The 16,270-nt window shown below is 48.7% G+C and overlaps 1 long non-coding RNA gene across 1 annotated transcript; it reads right to left on the bottom strand.

Moving 5' to 3' along the window:
• Positions 1-1,136: 1,136 nt before the first annotated feature.
• LOC146059312 (uncharacterized) lies at positions 1,137-15,214 on the bottom strand. The gene is made up of 3 exons (XR_014470216.1): positions 15,078-15,214; positions 4,905-5,101; positions 1,137-1,324 (listed from the first exon to the last, which is right to left on the bottom strand). It is a non-coding gene; the product is annotated as an uncharacterized LOC146059312 (long non-coding RNA).
• Between the last annotated feature and the right edge of the window lie 1,056 nt (positions 15,215-16,270).

Genomic DNA, 16,270 nt, shown 5'->3' with positions numbered 1-16,270 from the left:
GACATGTAGAGATAGAGAAGAAGAGGGCCAAGAATAAAATGTTGGGGGACACCTATTATCAATGGAAGAGCAGGAGAGGTGAAGTCATTAGAGGTACAGCTGTGCATTTTCAAAACAGACAGTGCATATGCAAGCAGAAAGAGTAATATTCAAAGTTTTAGCAGTTAAGAGTTGCACTTATGTTGATTGTAGTTTCCTTCAGTTTCTGTCCAGTTTAAGTCCAGGCTAAGTCTAGGCGACAGTGTGCGGTTGTATATTCCTACTTAGAATCTTCCTACTTTGAATTCTGACAAAATTTCTAAAGCCAGATTTCTATAGCCAGCCAAGGCTTAGTCAGCCTCCTATACTCTAATAAGTAGGTCTGTAATAGCTGTTTCTAACTTCAGTAATTAAGACCGCACCCAATGCCCCTCTCCCACTAGAGAAAGTGAGCAATAAAACTGAGATAAGCAAATGGTGAGATGTTACAGACCATGTCCAAGTCACTAGTCAATTTTAAGTCACTATCTAATTTTAAAAAGACATTTGTACATTTACCTAAGACAAAGCAGTATACTAATCACAGTGATGCTAGTTCAAATATGACTGTTGCATGAATGGAATTTTACCTAAGACAAAGCAGTATACTTATCACAGTGATGCTAGTTCAAATATGACTGTTGCATGAATGGAATTTTACCTAAGACAAAGCAGTATACTAATCACAGTGATGCTAGTTCAAATATGACTGTTGCATGAATAGAATTTTACCTGCAATGAGAAGAGAATAAGACGGGAGTTATGTCACAGCAAGTCCAGGCTAAGTCTAGGCGACAGTGTGCGGTTGTATATTCCTACTTAGAATCTTCCTACTTTGAATTCTGACAAAATTTCTAAAGCCAGATTTCTATAGCCAGCCAAGGCTTAGTCAGCCTCCTATACTCTAATAAGTAGGTCTGTAATAGCTGTTTCTAACTTCAGTAATTAAGACCGCACCCAATGCCCCTCTTCCACTAGAGAAAGTGAGCAATAAAACTGAGATAAGCAAATGGTGAGATGTTACAGACCATGTCCAAGTCACTAGTCAATTTTAAGTCACTATCTAATTTTAAAAAGACATTTGTACATTTACCTAAGACAAAGCAGTATACTAATCACAGTGATGCTAGTTCAAATATGACTGTTGCATGAATGGAATTTTACCTAAGACAAAGCAGTATACTTATCACAGTGATGCTAGTTCAAATATGACTGTTGCATGAATGGAATTTTACCTAAGACAAAGCAGTATACTAATCACAGTGATGCTAGTTCAAATATGACTGTTGCATGAATAGAATTTTACCTGCAATGAGAAGAGAATAAGACGGGAGTTATGTCACAGCAAGTCCAGGCTAAGTCTAGGCGACAGTGTGCGGTTGTATATTCCTACTTAGAACCTTCCTACTTTGAATTCTGACAAAATTTCTAAAGCCAGATTTCTATAGCCAGCCAAGGCTTAGTCAGCCTCCTATACTATAGTGAAACAGTTCCCTGGATGGGATTGCAAAGCGGTCCTGAAGCTGAGGGAAAGTGAGCAGATTAGTTCCATCTAGGATGTCACCCAATACACGTATATTGCACTGGAGCTATGGGGATATGTTCAAGTTGGGAACCAATCTGGCAATGGCTGTCAACGACAGTGCTGCAATAGGGGGGCTAAGGTCAGGCACTTTGGAAACTAACTTGTCCCATGTGCGTATAGCAGAGGAGGTAGATGGGAGTAAGGGTAAGTTTAATGGTCGTAACTGCTTTGGTGTCCACAGGATATCTGTGAGGGGATATGTGGAACATTTAGTTTGTTCAATTGTAACCCAGGGAGAAGTGAGGGGAGTTATCCAGTATTTCAGTTGCGCCAAGATGCAGGCATCTTGGTATGCAGACAGGTCAGGAAGATCCAGGCCTCCACGGTGTCTGGGTAAGACCATACGGGAGTAAGCTAACTTGGGTGGGTGCGATTTCCATAAATATTTAGTGAGTATAACCCTACATTTGTCCAAGTATGTCTTGGGGAAGCTGAAGGGGATCGTTCTAAATAAATACATAAGTTTTGGTAGTATAGACATTTTAAAGGCAGCTAACCGACCCAGCCAAGAGATTTCGTAAGAAAGCCAGGACGAGGTCAAAGCTTGAAGGGCAGCAATGAGGGGAGGTAAATTCACATTAAAGACCGCTAAAGTAGAGGGGGGATGTGGACGCCTAGATATATGATAGATTTGGTATTCCAGTTATAGGGATAGAGGGAGCGCAAGGTTGCCACATCCGTCTCAGGTAAATTTATCGGCAAGGCATCAGACTTAGTCGTGTTTAACCTATAATAGAAAACCGCACTAAAGCTAGACAAAAGGTCATGTAAGTGTGGGAGAGAGGAGGTGGATTGGTGACAAAAAGGACATCGTCCGCAAAGAGACACAGTTTATGAGAGGTCTGGCCAAACACTAATCCTGGGAACTCGCTGTCTGATCTAATTTTAGCTGCTAGGGGTTCCATCACTAACACAAAAAGCAAGGGTGAGAGAGGGCAACCCTGACGGGTGCCATTGGAAATAGGAAATGTGTCCGACAGAAAGCCATTGCTAAACACCCAGGCTGTGGGGGAGCTATATAAGGCCATAATGGCTTACATTATATGGCCGCTAAAGCTAAATTTGGACAGGACCGCCTTCATGAATAGCCAATTTAACCTATCAAAGGCCTTCTCTGCATCTAGGGAAAGTAACAGGAAGCCCTCGGTATCTTGGAGAGAGTCAATTAGGTTAAAGACCCTACGGGTATTATCCGAGGCCTGTCTGCCGGGCACAAATCCAACCTGATCTGAATGTATAAGGGACGGTAAATAAGCATTGAGTCTGGTTGCGATTAATTTGGCGTATAGTTTAACGTCTCCGTTGAGTAAAGCAATTGGTCGGTAATTCTGACAAGAGGTAGGGTCTTTCCCTGGTTTTTGGAATCGTAATCACACGGGCTTCCAGCATTTCTGCAGGGAAGCTACCCACCTGTGCTACTTCATTATAAAGCCTAGACAACATCGGGGAGAGCGAGTCTCGAAACTCCCTGTAGAACTCGTTAGTAAAACCGTCTGGTCCGGGGGCCTTATTAGTCGGCAAGGATTTAATGGCAATATCAATTTGGGCTGAGGACCAAGGGGCATTCAACTCCTCTAGTTTATCCAATGGCAGGGAAGGTAGGTCTATAGATGAAAGGAAGTTCTGAATAAGTGTAGGAGTGGGCTGGGGGGTAGAGGCATCTGTATTCAAATTGTAAAGCTGTGTGTAATATTGAGCAAATTGATTAGCGATATCCAAGGGGTTTGCTAATTTAGAGCCCGATAGGGAAACAATACACTTGATCCGGTTGCGGGCTTGCTGGGCTCGAAGTTTCCGGGCTAACATCCTACCAGGTCTATTCCCCACTAAATAGAATTTCTGTCTAAGTCTATTCAGGGCGGTTTGGGTTCTAGCAACCAAGAGTTTTTGTAGTTGGCTACGGAGTTAGGACACTTCTTTGCGAAGCTCTCTAGTAGGGAACCGTTTATTGTTATCCTCGGCCACTTTGAGTTTAGATTCTAGCGTATTTTGGAGCTGTAAGGCTTGTTTTTTAAGCATGGCTCTAGCTTGAATAGCGGAACCCCGGATAACTGCCATAAAGGCACACCAGTAAGTTGGGTTAGAGGTATCAGAGGGAGAGTTTGTGGCCAGAAATGTAGAGATACTATCAGTTATAATTTTCTTTGCAGCAATATTTGAGAGCAAGTGAGGGGAGAAACGCCAATGTCTAGGGGGCAGGAAAGGCTTTGAAGGTTCCCATCGCCACACTACAGGAGCGTGGTCCGACCAGGAAATGGGCATTATATCCACCTCGCCCGCAGATTGTAACGACCATTTATCACATACAATAAGATCAATACGGGAATATGAATTGTGGACTGGGGAGAAGAACGTATAGTCCCTACCGGATGGATTTTGGATACGCCATATATCATAAAGGTCAAATTCTGTTAAGAGATTGCGTAAGGCTAAGGAGGTGGCGGTGCGGGGTCTCTTGGTGTCAGGGTTAATTGGGGGGGATTTATCCAACTTCGGATCAACAACTAAATTAAAGTCTCCCAACAAAACCAATGAACCTATTCTCACCCTCTGAATACGTAAGCACAATTTCATAAGGAATGGAACTTGGTTTGAGTTGGGGGCGTATAAGGAAACAATAGTAGTGGGTTTATCATCCAGAAGACCTGTGATGATTAGGTATCGGCCAGATTTATTCGCAAATTGAGAGTGTAAGACAAAGGATACCGTATTTCTAAGGAGAATAGCTACACCATTCCTTTTGAAAGGGCCATTAGCAAAGTAGCCTGTGGGGTAATGATGATCTTTCATGGTGGGCGGATGAAAAGACGAAAAATGGGTCTCCTGAAGGGCCACTATATCTGCCTTATGTTTGTAAAAAAAGGACAGGACTAGTCTACGTTTGTTGGGAGAATTTAAGCCTTTAACATTTAAAGAGATCAATTTAACCATGGGAGCATAAACACTGGTCGATAAATTGAGGGCATCCCGAGGGGTGGGGGGAGACAATACAAAAGGAAGCGGGGAAGACGAAAAGAAAAAAAAAAAAGAGAAAAAGACACACAGAACATAAATAGGGGTGGGAAGAAAAACCAAAATGACCCATTATATCGGGCCTGTGTAACTACTGCAGGGAAAACAGAATGCAGTAGGGTAAACATGGGGGAAAGTGGCATCGGCTACCCACCCAGGGCCGACCTAACAGGGACAGGAATTGCACATGATTGTATAGTGTCATCATAACATAAACAAGCAAGACAAATATAATGAGCTAATATACAGGGAGAGAGAAACAACATTAGGAACCAACAGAACAACTCACGGCTTCTTGTAAATGAAATTGTACCGGAGTACAGTAGGAGTCCAACGTGGCAGAGAATGTTCATGCCCAAAAGAAAAAAATAAGAGCACCAGCTGAGAGAGTTCAAGTAGTGGACCATTCGGAGCTTGGTGGGGGTCGTCTTCTGGTCGCGTCCGGGATTTTAACTGAGATGTCCCATTTGGCCAACAATTTGGCCCCTGCATCGAGATCAGAAACAACATAAGAGGAGTTGTCGTAAGTGATTATTAATTTAACCGGGAAGCCCCATCTGTATCTTATTACCAGGGACCGAAGTGCAGAAGTAATAGGGGGTAATGCTCTATGTTTTTGGATTGTGAATGCAGAGAAGTCTGGGAACAGCTGGATACCTCCTAGATTGTCAGATAGTTCTGCTTCTCGGGCCGCCTGGAGGATACGCTCTTTTGTAGTGAAAAAGTGGACCCTCAACAGGGTATCGCTGGAAAGTGAGGCAGGAAGGGACCTGGGCTTGGGGAGGCGGTGAACTCTGTCAATAAGCAGCTCATTGTCGCTCACTGCAGGCAGTAACTTTCGAAACAGAGACATCACGTAGTCCAGCAGCTCAGCGTTGGTGACCGAATATGGGATTCCCCTAATCTTGATATTGTTCCTCCTGGAACGGTCCTCAACATCTGCAATCTTAGTTTTAAGGGATTCCAATTCAGCTTGTTGGTGTTCATGGGCCTCAATTAGGTCGTTGTGCGAGGACAACAATTCTTGCATTTTATGCTCTATATGATCTGTTCGGTCACCAATAGCCGTAAGCTCAACCTTGACCTCCCGTATGGCAGCTGTGAGATCTTGAGATAGGTCTGACTTGAAGGCCGCTAGTACTTGGCAGAGGGCTTTGACTGTAAGGGGCTCAGAGGAGTCAGGATCTATACCCGATAATGATAAGGGTGGTTGGGTAATATTGCCTAGTCCAGACCCTCTAGGTGAAGCAGAGGGCTGTCCATCTTTCACAGCGAGGGAAGCACGTCCTGTTCTCTGAGTCGGGAAGGACAAAGGGGGCGGCAAAGTGCCTTTGGTCCTCTTAGTAGGCATATTTGCATGTGGGCAATCACCAGCTAGTAAGTAATGTAAATTCTATGACTAGGCGGTAGATAGGAGTTATATATGTAGTGTTGGTTCCGTAATCAGCTATATAGTAATCATAGTGACCCTGGGTGGTAATAAGGGGAGCATCACATCACAATTGAGCAGGCAGACACAGACCACATAAACTGGTAGCACTCCAGTGCCATGTCACAGGGACAAATGTGAACTGCAGCAGCAATACAATGGTTATCTGTACTCACACAATACTTGGTATATAAAAATATAAGATGCGGGCTTCTGCAGAGAGACTTGGCAAATGCCAGCATAGGTGGGCAGCCTTGTGGGAGCCACCACCAGCAGGCAAAGGGTGCAGGGTAGAAGCTGATGGGCAGCACAGCAGTGGCTAGATCAAGCAGGGCCAGCCTGCTGGATCATTCCATGTATGGGGCAGAGTCCCTGTTGCTGGGGCTTACCCAGGGAGTCAGGTAGCTGGCTGGGTTCAGGAGGCGGCTCAGAGGTGCAGGGCCAGAGGGAACTGGATTGTGTGCCTGGGGCTGCGGGGTTGCAGTCTCCATGGTGAGGAGAGATCCAAGACGGCCGCCAGGTGCTGACAGAGGCTGCTGTTCTGGGCTGTTACAGCCTCCCAGCAGGGCGCAGGAGTTCTTCCATGGAGGGTTGCGCCGGCACAGAGGGTCCCAGGAGGGTAAGGAGCAGTGGGAGGGTGGTCTCCTAGCATCCGGCGGGTCCCGTTCGCGCCTGCGGCACCCCTGGAAGTCAGCGGTGGCCGCGGGAATCATGCGAGTCCCCGGCTTATAGGCAGCAAGTAGGCTGCAATCCGCAGGACCCTATAAATAGGGTCCCCGACTCTGCGGCCTTTACCTTGCTTTCTGGAGGGTAGCGGGGGAGTGGGGGCACACCACAGGAGGCTGTCAGGTCGTCGGGGCACTGAGGGAGCTGGGTGATGCAGGAAAAGGCCTGGAGCTGTAAATAAACGTGGCTACTCTCCATGGACGCCAAGCCACGCCCCCATCTTGAAGGTATTCTAGCCATTTGTCCTGCATATTTTGCCACACCTGTTTGTCTGACTCTAGCTTACTTTGCAGGTATACATTTTCTAGTTCTAGCGTGCTCTCCTCGAGCTTACAAGCCTTAAGATGTGAAATCCTCTTGATAAGTATACCGCGTAGAAAAGCCTTAAAGGTGTCCCAGACACAAGATGTAGTGGCCGACCCCTCATTCAATTCGAAGAAGGCTGCTATTTCTTGTTCTATCTCGTTCTGATTGATCTGGGAGAGCCAGAATGGCTGAAGCTTCCAATATCTGAATCCCTCAGCCTTAGCCAAGTCCAGCTGCATTACCAAGGGGGACTGGTCCTATATACCCCGGGCCGTATACCCAATTTGTGTTACCTTATTAATTACTGTATCTGAGACGAAAATCATATCTAGTTTTGAAAATGCACAATATGATGCTGAATAACAAGAAAACTGAATGAGAGCTGGGTATCTTATACGCCAAGGGTCCAGCCACCCAATACCTTCCAAAAACTCTGCAAAGTTCCTCCCTCCCCTATGGGTATCAATTTTTACCCTGGACCATCTGTCTAGCTGGGGGGAGACTACATTGTTAAAGTCTCTGAGGCAAATAAGATGGTTTGTTGGATAAGATAATGAAAAGTCTACGGCAGCCCTCAGAACGTAAAAGGAGAATGGGGGAGGGATATATATACTTATCAATGTAATGTCTACATGATTTATATACTGAAATCCATAAATATGTATCTTCCCCCGGGATCAATCTTGATATTTCGACCTTCAAATACCACTGACTTCCTTACCAGAATTGAAACCCCTCTAGCGAGAGATGTAAATGGAGCGTGTTCGACAAACGCTTCCCCCCCCCGGACACGAGACCACTGCCTTCCGCCCTTGGTATGACCGGGGTCTATACCGGGTAGGCCAGCTACTGTCCGAGAGATCAGTAGTTCCTTTTACGGATTTACAAAATAAATGGAACTTACCTGCGAATGGCCTTTGGAAATACCTTCAAACACGCCACTACCTTACCTCCCTGAACCCCTCGACCTCAATTACCTCCACCCTTACCCCCTTTGAACAGCTATGTGAGGCGAAAGACCATCCATCGCGCCCAGTGTCCCAGATATACAATCTCCTATTGGGAGACAGGAGCCATAGCCCTCCTTCTTTCACTACGAGATGGAATACAGACCTGAAGGTAGATCTTAACGACGATGATTGGGGAAAAATTTTCAAACTAGCACATCATTGCTCCCCTAGAACACTAGTAGACGAGACGCAATATAAGTTGTTGTCACGATGGTACAGATGCCCCGACACACTTTCTAAAATGGGCCTCGGTCTTCCCAACAAATGTTGGCGATGCTCCGCGAGCCCAGGAGACCTCCTACACATCTGGTGGAGCTGCCCATTCATAAAACCCTACTGGCGTAATGTTATTGCCATCTCTGGGAAAATACTGGGTGAACCGGCCCCATCTGACCCTTTGTTCTGGTTATTACACTACTCAACAGGCTCAATCTCAAGATATAAGAAATCTATCCTTTGTCGCCTAAACAATGCGGCAAAGGCGGTTATTCCTGTCCGATGGCGCTCGCCACTTCCCCCAACAACTTTAGACTGGACTTAGCCGCCTTTAGGGATACTTGGTCAGCTTGGATAAACTTTAAAGAATCTCCCTCATATAGAACAGCACTTCATCCCTTCCCACCACAGCTGCCCTAGTGACACCCCAGTTCGCTGACGACGCCCCAGACCCCACCTTGTATATACCTCACACATACTCCACCCACACCCCTTAATTACTCTAGAGGAATATAAGCTTATTACCTCCTAACGGACCTTTATGCTTTATATCGGACCCCCCCCCCCACCACCCAATCCCCTACCCCACCTCGCCCCTCCTTTCTATGACCTCATTTCCCCCCACCCCTGACTTTCTTGAGCTTTCCTACGCTCATACATCCATGCAATTTTGTATACTATTGGATTATTGTTAAGACTATCTTGCATTCTGTATTCCCGTTTATTGTACCCCCCCCTTAAATTCAATAAACATATTTTGCATTAAATGGAGCGTGTACCAGTGTACCTATCCACGGCCGTCTCAGGGCCGCCAGTTTGTCCCAGCATAGGTGGGTTTCTTGGAGACATATAATGTCGGCCTCTAGAGATTTACAGTGGTTCAGGACCAACGATCTTTTCACTTTATCGTTAAGTCCTCTAACATTCCATGTTAAAAATGTAACCATCGCCGTTAAGAGTGTACCATCTGCCTCTCTTCTTCCTCCCCCTGTTCCCTACCTTTGATAGAATTTTGGGTTTGCAATTACCACAAAGACAACGTAAACACACGACACACAAACACACCCCTCCCCCCCTCTGTACTACCTGGAACACCTGGCGTACCTAACTCCCATCCCATTCCCCTCATGTCCCTAAGGGCACTTAATAAATGACCACCATTTGCGTGGCCGACTCCACTAATTCCCCAAATGGATTTTAATAAATTTTCACTTTATGACCCCCCTCCCCCCTGCACCCACAGTTACGGCTCTATTTCGCCCGTGGCTAGTATTGACTTATACCTGGCCTAACCTGTGTGCCCTCCGGACCTGCTGGTATGGTATATATTAGAAGACCAATGCTGGAATTTCTTAATGAGAGAGAAAGAAATGAAGGCATCACCCCTGCGTACAGCCTGACATTGTCATTACTTCCGACTTATGATCCCGACTGAAGTCGACAGGCTTAATAGTTGTTACTGACATGTTGGGCACCTTGCTTCCTGGGGGTGACCCAGCTTTAAGTATTTATTTTTTTATTTTCTTTTTTTTTCCTTTTTTCCCTCCCGTTCCTCCCTACCCCCAGCATAGCATTTATTACTAACTCCACACTGGCATTTCACACAGCTACAGTATAACCCATTATGCAGCTCTATTCCGGCCGACAATGGCCTGGATTGCTGTCATATCAGCGGTGGGACCAGGAGGTTCTAGCAATATGGAAAGAGAAACATAGGAAAGGCAAAAGTCAAGAGATAAAGAGACCCTGGAAGCCTCCCAGCATATCAATTATTACACCGCATTTCTGACATTTCACATGATTAATACCCATTGAGGAGAGCGCCCACAAATGGCCTAGCATTGCCATGACCGCCCACTATTATCACACCAGCAAGTCACCCGGGTTTGCACTTCACAACAAAGTATTCCTAGCATATTGCTAGGGGTTGGCCAGTTGTTTCTTTCCCGGATGGAACCCATCCAACCAGCCAGCGACGTCACCTGGAGAGAAGAAAAATGTAGTAGTCCCGTTTGCTTCCACTCTTAATTTTGAGGGGTAAAGCATCGAGTACTTTAGGCCTAGTTCTCTGAGCCTAGCTTTGACCTCCCTGAATTTAAATCTTTCACGCTGTATTTCAACCGGAAAGTCTGGGAAGGCGGATATCTTTTTACCGCTGTATCCAAAATCCTCTTTATTCCTTATCAGACGAAGCAAACAGTCTCAGTCTTTGTAATTCAAGAATTTAGCAATAAATGTGCGCGGGGGACCCCCAGGAAGGGCAGGGCGGGACGGCACTCGGTGGGCTCTCTCTATTGCGAATTGCTGAGAGAAAGCTTCTCTGCCGAAGGCCTGTATGAGCCATTCCTCCAGAAATTTCTCTGGGTGGCCCCCCTCAGCTCGTTCTTCCAGGCCAATAAATCTGACATTGATCCGACGGAGTCGGCCCTCGATGTCCGTCATTTTAAGTCTCATGTCGGCCAATTGGCCCGACATTACCATGACTTGCTCCTGTATCGGAGTAACCGCGTCTTCAAGGGAGGAGACCCGGTTCTCGACTTCCGTGACTCTTTCTCTGATTGTTTGGTTGTCACATCTCAGCAACAATATATCGGATTGGATTTTGTTGATTTGCTCCAACAGGTGGGATTCGCAGGTCTTAACCGCCTCCAAAACCTGTTGGAGAGTTACCTCTGTGGGGCGTGGCTCACCAGACCCCTTGGAAGGAGTTGTTTGCGGGGTATTGGGCTGGGAGTTGGAAGCTGCATTGCCCTGTGTTCTGGCATATTTCTCTAGTCGAGCTGCTGCGGTATTTTGCCCCGTCTTGCCCATTATCCTTAGTGAGGCTCTCACTGACGCCAGAGAAAGTTCTAATAGTGGAGATTTTACAATATTACTTGTGGAGCCAGGGCAGGGGCGGATTGGGAATTCAAACCAGCCCGGGAAATATCTTTAAGCAGCCCAATCCCGGGGCGGGGGTGCTGTGGCGCGCCGCAGACACGCCCAATTTTTTGGGGTGTGTGGCCTAGCGATATGGGGTGTGGCCTATTTCCAGGAGGCCACACCCCATTTTTGCCGCTTTGGGGGGCATGGCTAGTGGCTCTCTGAGCTGCTGGCTATGTCCCCAGCCCCTCAGGCTGCAGAATAGGCGCATGGGAGGGGGGACGCAGGGTGGCGTAGAATGCTGGGAGGGGAGAAGCAGGGTGGCTGAGGACGAAGGGAGGGAGGATGTACGCAGGGTGGCACAGGACGCAGATTGTGAGGGGGGAACGCAGAGTGACAGAGGATGCAGGGAGGGGAGTCACAAAGTGGTGGATGATGCAGGGAGGGTAGATGCAGAGTGGCGTTAGTTGCATGGTGGCAGAGGATACAGGGAGGGGGGACGCAGGGTGGCGTTGGGTGACAGAAGGGAGATGCAGAGTGTATGGGTAGAGATAGGCTGCGGGAGTGTGTGTATGGTTAGAGCTAGGCTACGGGGAGTGTGTGTATGGGTAGAGTTAGGCTGTGGGAGTGTGTGTATGGGTAGAGTTAGGGTGCGGGGAGTGTGTGTATGGGTAGAGTTAGGCTGCGGGGAGTGTGTGTATGGGTAGAGTTAGGCTGCGGGGAGTGTGTGTATGGGTAGAGTTAGGGTGCGGGGAGTGTGTGTATGGGTAGAGTTCGGCTGCGGGGAGTGTGTGTATGGGTAGAGTTAGGCTGCGGGAGTGTGTGTATGGGTAGAGTTAGGCTGCGGGAGTGTGTGTATGGGTAGAGTTAGGCTGCGGGGAGTGTGTGTATGGGTAGAGTTAGGCTGTGGGAGTGTGTGTATGGGTAGAGTTAGGGTGCGGGGAGTGTGTGTATGGGTAGAGTTAGGCTGCGGGGAGTGTGTGTATGGGTAGAGTTAGGCTGCGGGAGTGTGTGTATGGGTAGAGTTAGGCTGCGGGAGTGTGTGTATGGGTAGAGTTAGGCTGCGGGGAGTGTGTGTATGGGTAGAGTTAGGCTGCGGGAGTGTGTGTATGGGTAGAGTTAGGCTGCGGGAGTGTGTGTATGGATAGAGTTAGGCTGCGGGGAGTGTGTGTATGGGTAGAGTTAGGCTGCGGGGAGTGTGTGTATGGGTAGAGTTAGGCTGCGGGGAGTGTGTGTATGGGTAGAGTTAGGCTGCGGGGAGTGTGTGTATGGGTAGAGTTAGGCTGCGGGGAGTGTGTGTATGGGTAGAGTTAGGCTGCGGGGAGTGTGTGTATGGGTAGAGTTAGGCTGTGGGAGTGTGTGTATGGGTAGAGTTAGGCTGCGGGGAGTGTGTGTATGGGTAGAGTTAGGCTGCGGGGAGTGTGTGTATGGGTAGAGTTAGGCTGCGGGGAGTGTGTGTATGGGTAGAGTTAGGCTGTGGGGAGTGTGTGTATGGGTAGAGTTAGGCTGTGGGAGTGTGTGTATGGGTAGAGTTAGGCTGCGGGGAGTGTGTGTATGGGTAGAGTTAGGCTGCGGGAGTGTGTGTATGGGTAGAGTTAGGCTGCGGGGAGTGTGTGTATGGATAGAGTTAGGCTGCGGGGAGTGTGTGTATGGGTAGAGTTAGGCTGCGGGGAGTGTGTGTATGGGTAGAGTTAGGCTGCGGGGAGTGTGTGTATGGGTAGAGTTAGGCTGCGGGGAGTGTGTGTATGGGTAGAGTTAGGCTGCGGGGAGTGTGTGTATGGGTAGAGTTAGGCTGTGGGGAGTGTGTGTATGGGTAGAGTTAGGCTGTGGGAGTGTGTGTATGGGTAGAGTTAGGCTGCGGGGAGTGTGTGTATGGGTAGAGTTAGGCTGCGGGGAGTGTGTGTATGGGTAGAGTTAGGCTGTGGGGAGTGTGTGTATGGGTAGAGTTAGGCTGTGGGAGTGTGTGTATGGGTAGAGTTAGGCTGCGGGGAGTGTGTGTATGGGTAGAGTTAGGCTGCGGGAGTGTGTGTATGGGTAGAGTTAGGCTGCGGGGAGTGTGTGTATGGGTAGAGTTAGGCTGTGGGGAGTGTGTGTATGGATAGAGTTAGGCTGCGGGGAGTGTGTGTATGGATAGAGTTAGGCTGCGGGGAGTGTGTGTATGGGTAGAGTTAGGCTGCGGGGAGTGTGTGTATGGGTAGAGTTAGGCTGCGGGGAGTGTGTGTATGGGTAGAGTTAGGCTGCGGGGAGTGTGTGTATGGGTAGAGTTAGGCTGCGGGGAGTGTGTGTATGGGTAGAGTTAGGCTGTGGGAGTGTGTGTATGGGTAGAGTTAGGCTGCGGGGAGTGTGTGTATGGGTAGAGTTAGGCTGCGGGGAGTGTGTGTATGGGTAGAGTTAGGCTGCGGGGAGTGTGTGTATGGGTAGAGTTAGGCTGCGGGGAGTGTGTGTATGGGTAGAGTTAGGCTGCGGGGAGTGTGTGTATGGGTAGAGTTAGGCTGCGGGGAGTGTGTGTATGGGTAGAGTTAGGCTGCGGGGAGTGTGTGTATGGGTAGAGTTAGGCTGCGGGGAGTGTGTGTATGGGTAGAGTTAGGCTGCGGGAGTGTGTGTATGGGTAGAGTTAGGCTGCGGGGAGTGTGTGTATGGGTAGAGTTAGGCTGCGGGGAGTGTGTGTATGGGTAGAGTTAGGCTGCGGGGAGTGTGTGTATGGATAGAGTTAGGCTGCGGGGAGTGTGTGTATGGGTAGAGTTAGGCTGCGGGGAGTGTGTGTATGGGTAGAGTTCGGCTGCGGGGAGTGTGTGTATGGGTAGAGTTAGGCTGTGGGGAGTGTGTGTATGGGTAGAGTTAGGCTGTGGGACTGTGTGTATGGGTAGAGTTAGGCTGCGGGAGTGTGTGTATGGATAGAGTTAGGCTGCGGGGAGTGTGTGTATGGGTAGAGTTAGGCTGCGGGGAGTGTGTGTATGGGTAGAGTTAGGCTGCGGGAGTGTGTGTATGGATAGAGTTAGGCTGCGGGGAGTGTGTGTATGGGTAGAGTTAGGCTGCGGGGAGTGTGTGTATGGGTAGAGTTAGGCTGCGGGGAGTGTGTGTATGGATAGAGTTAGGCTCCGGGGAGTGTGTGTATGGATAAAGTTAGGCTGCGGGGAGTGTGTGTATGGGTAGACTTAGGCTGCAGGGAGTGTGTGTATGGGTAGAGTTAGGCTGCGGGAGTGTGTGTATGTGTAGAGTTAGGCTGCGGGGAGTGTGTGTATGGTTACAGTTAGGCTGCGGGGAGTGTGTGTATGGGTAGAGTTAGGCTGCGGGGAGTGTGTGTATGGGTAGAGTTAGGCTGCGGGGAGTGTGTGTATGGGTAGAGTTAGGCTGCGGGAGTGTGTGTATGGATAGAGTTAGGCTGCGGGGAGTGTGTGTATGGGTAGAGTTAGGCTGCGGGAGTGTGTGTATGGATAGAGTTAGGCTGCGGGGAGTGTGTGTATGGGTAGAGTTAGGCTGCGGGGAGTGTGTGTATGGGTAGAGTTAGGCTGCGGGGAGTGTGTGTATGGGTAGAGTTAGGCTGCGGGGAGTGTGTGTATGGGTAGAGTTAGGCTGCGGGGAGTGTGTGTATGGGAAGAGTTAGGCTGCGGGGAGTGTGTGTATGGGTAGAGTTAGGCTGTGACTGTGTGTGTGTGTATGGGTAGAGTAAGGCTGTGTGTGTGGAGGGGGGGTGTTTGTTTAGGGTTAGGCTATAGGGGGTGGTATGGTTAGGATTAGGCTGCCTGGGTGGGGTGTATGGTTAGGGTTAGGCTGCGTGGGGGCGTTCTGGTTATGCTATGGGGGTGGTATGGTTAGGATTAGGCTGCCTGGGTGGGGTGTATGGTTAGGGTTGGGATGTGGGGTATATGGTTTGGGCTGTCAGGGGCGATGTAGTGTAGTGTAGTGTACTAACCTTGCCCTTTGCACCTGCTTGAGTTTCATCATGTGGCAGGGAGTCCCTTACAGTAGATGCGCTAATCTGTCCCGGATATCCAGTAACATCCCTGGTGGACAGCACGGCAGACATGGACACGGCGGCGGAAGTCAAGGAAGCCTGGAGACACAGCACAGAAACAATAGTGAGCTGGGCACTTCTGCTTAGCGTTCCCCACACACAGACATAATGGCAGGTATTCAATGCTCTGGGCGAGTGGTGACAGCGAGCAGGGCTTCCTGCTCGCTGTCACCACTCACCCTGACAGCATTCAACGCAGCCCACTCATCCGCCCATTTCCCCCCGCTCCGTTTTTTGAGCGAGGGGGAATTGGCGGATGCGGCTCCAGAAGCAGCGAGACCCGCGGCTAAAAACTGCGAGTTTTCTGCAGCAGCCGCGGGTCTCGCTGTTTTGGGGAATTCTCGCCGTCCTGTGACGGCGAGGATTTCCCCAGTACGTTGAATAGAGCGAGCGGCGGGGGGGAGCGCGGGGGTTAAACAGCGAGGATCGCTGGTTTTCAGCAATCCTCGCTGTTTAACCCCCTCGCCGGCCGCTCGCTGCGGCATTGAATACATGCCATTGTATATACACCAACTCCCCCCCATCCGACACACACACACATACTTTATACACACACGCACATCCCCCACAAATATATGTTTATGCACACATCCCTCCCACACATATACTGTATATGAACACCACACACACACACACATACACACACACACACACACACTGTATACGCACACGTCCCTCCCACACATATACTGTATATGAACACCACACACACACATACACACACACACACACACACACACACACTGTATACGCACACGTCCCTCCCACACATACTGTAAATGCACACATCCCCCATACACACATACTATATACACACATATATATACTGTATATGAACACCACACTGTATACGCACACATCCCCCCACACACATACTGTATATGAACACACACACACACACTGTATATGCACACATCCCCCAACACACATACTATATACACACATATATACTGTATATGAACACACACACACACACTGTATACGCACACATCCCCCACACATCCCCCACACACACACATACTATATAAACACATATATACTGTATATAAACACACACACTGTATACACACCCATCCCACACACACATACTA

Source organism: Crinia signifera, chromosome 2 (assembly GCF_055691185.1).
Source record: "Crinia signifera chromosome 2, ASM5569118v1, whole genome shotgun sequence".
Taxonomy (NCBI): domain Eukaryota; kingdom Metazoa; phylum Chordata; class Amphibia; order Anura; family Myobatrachidae; genus Crinia; species Crinia signifera.
The sequence above is the reverse complement of the archived record's forward strand: the minus strand, read 5'-3'. Positions and strand labels throughout refer to the sequence as shown.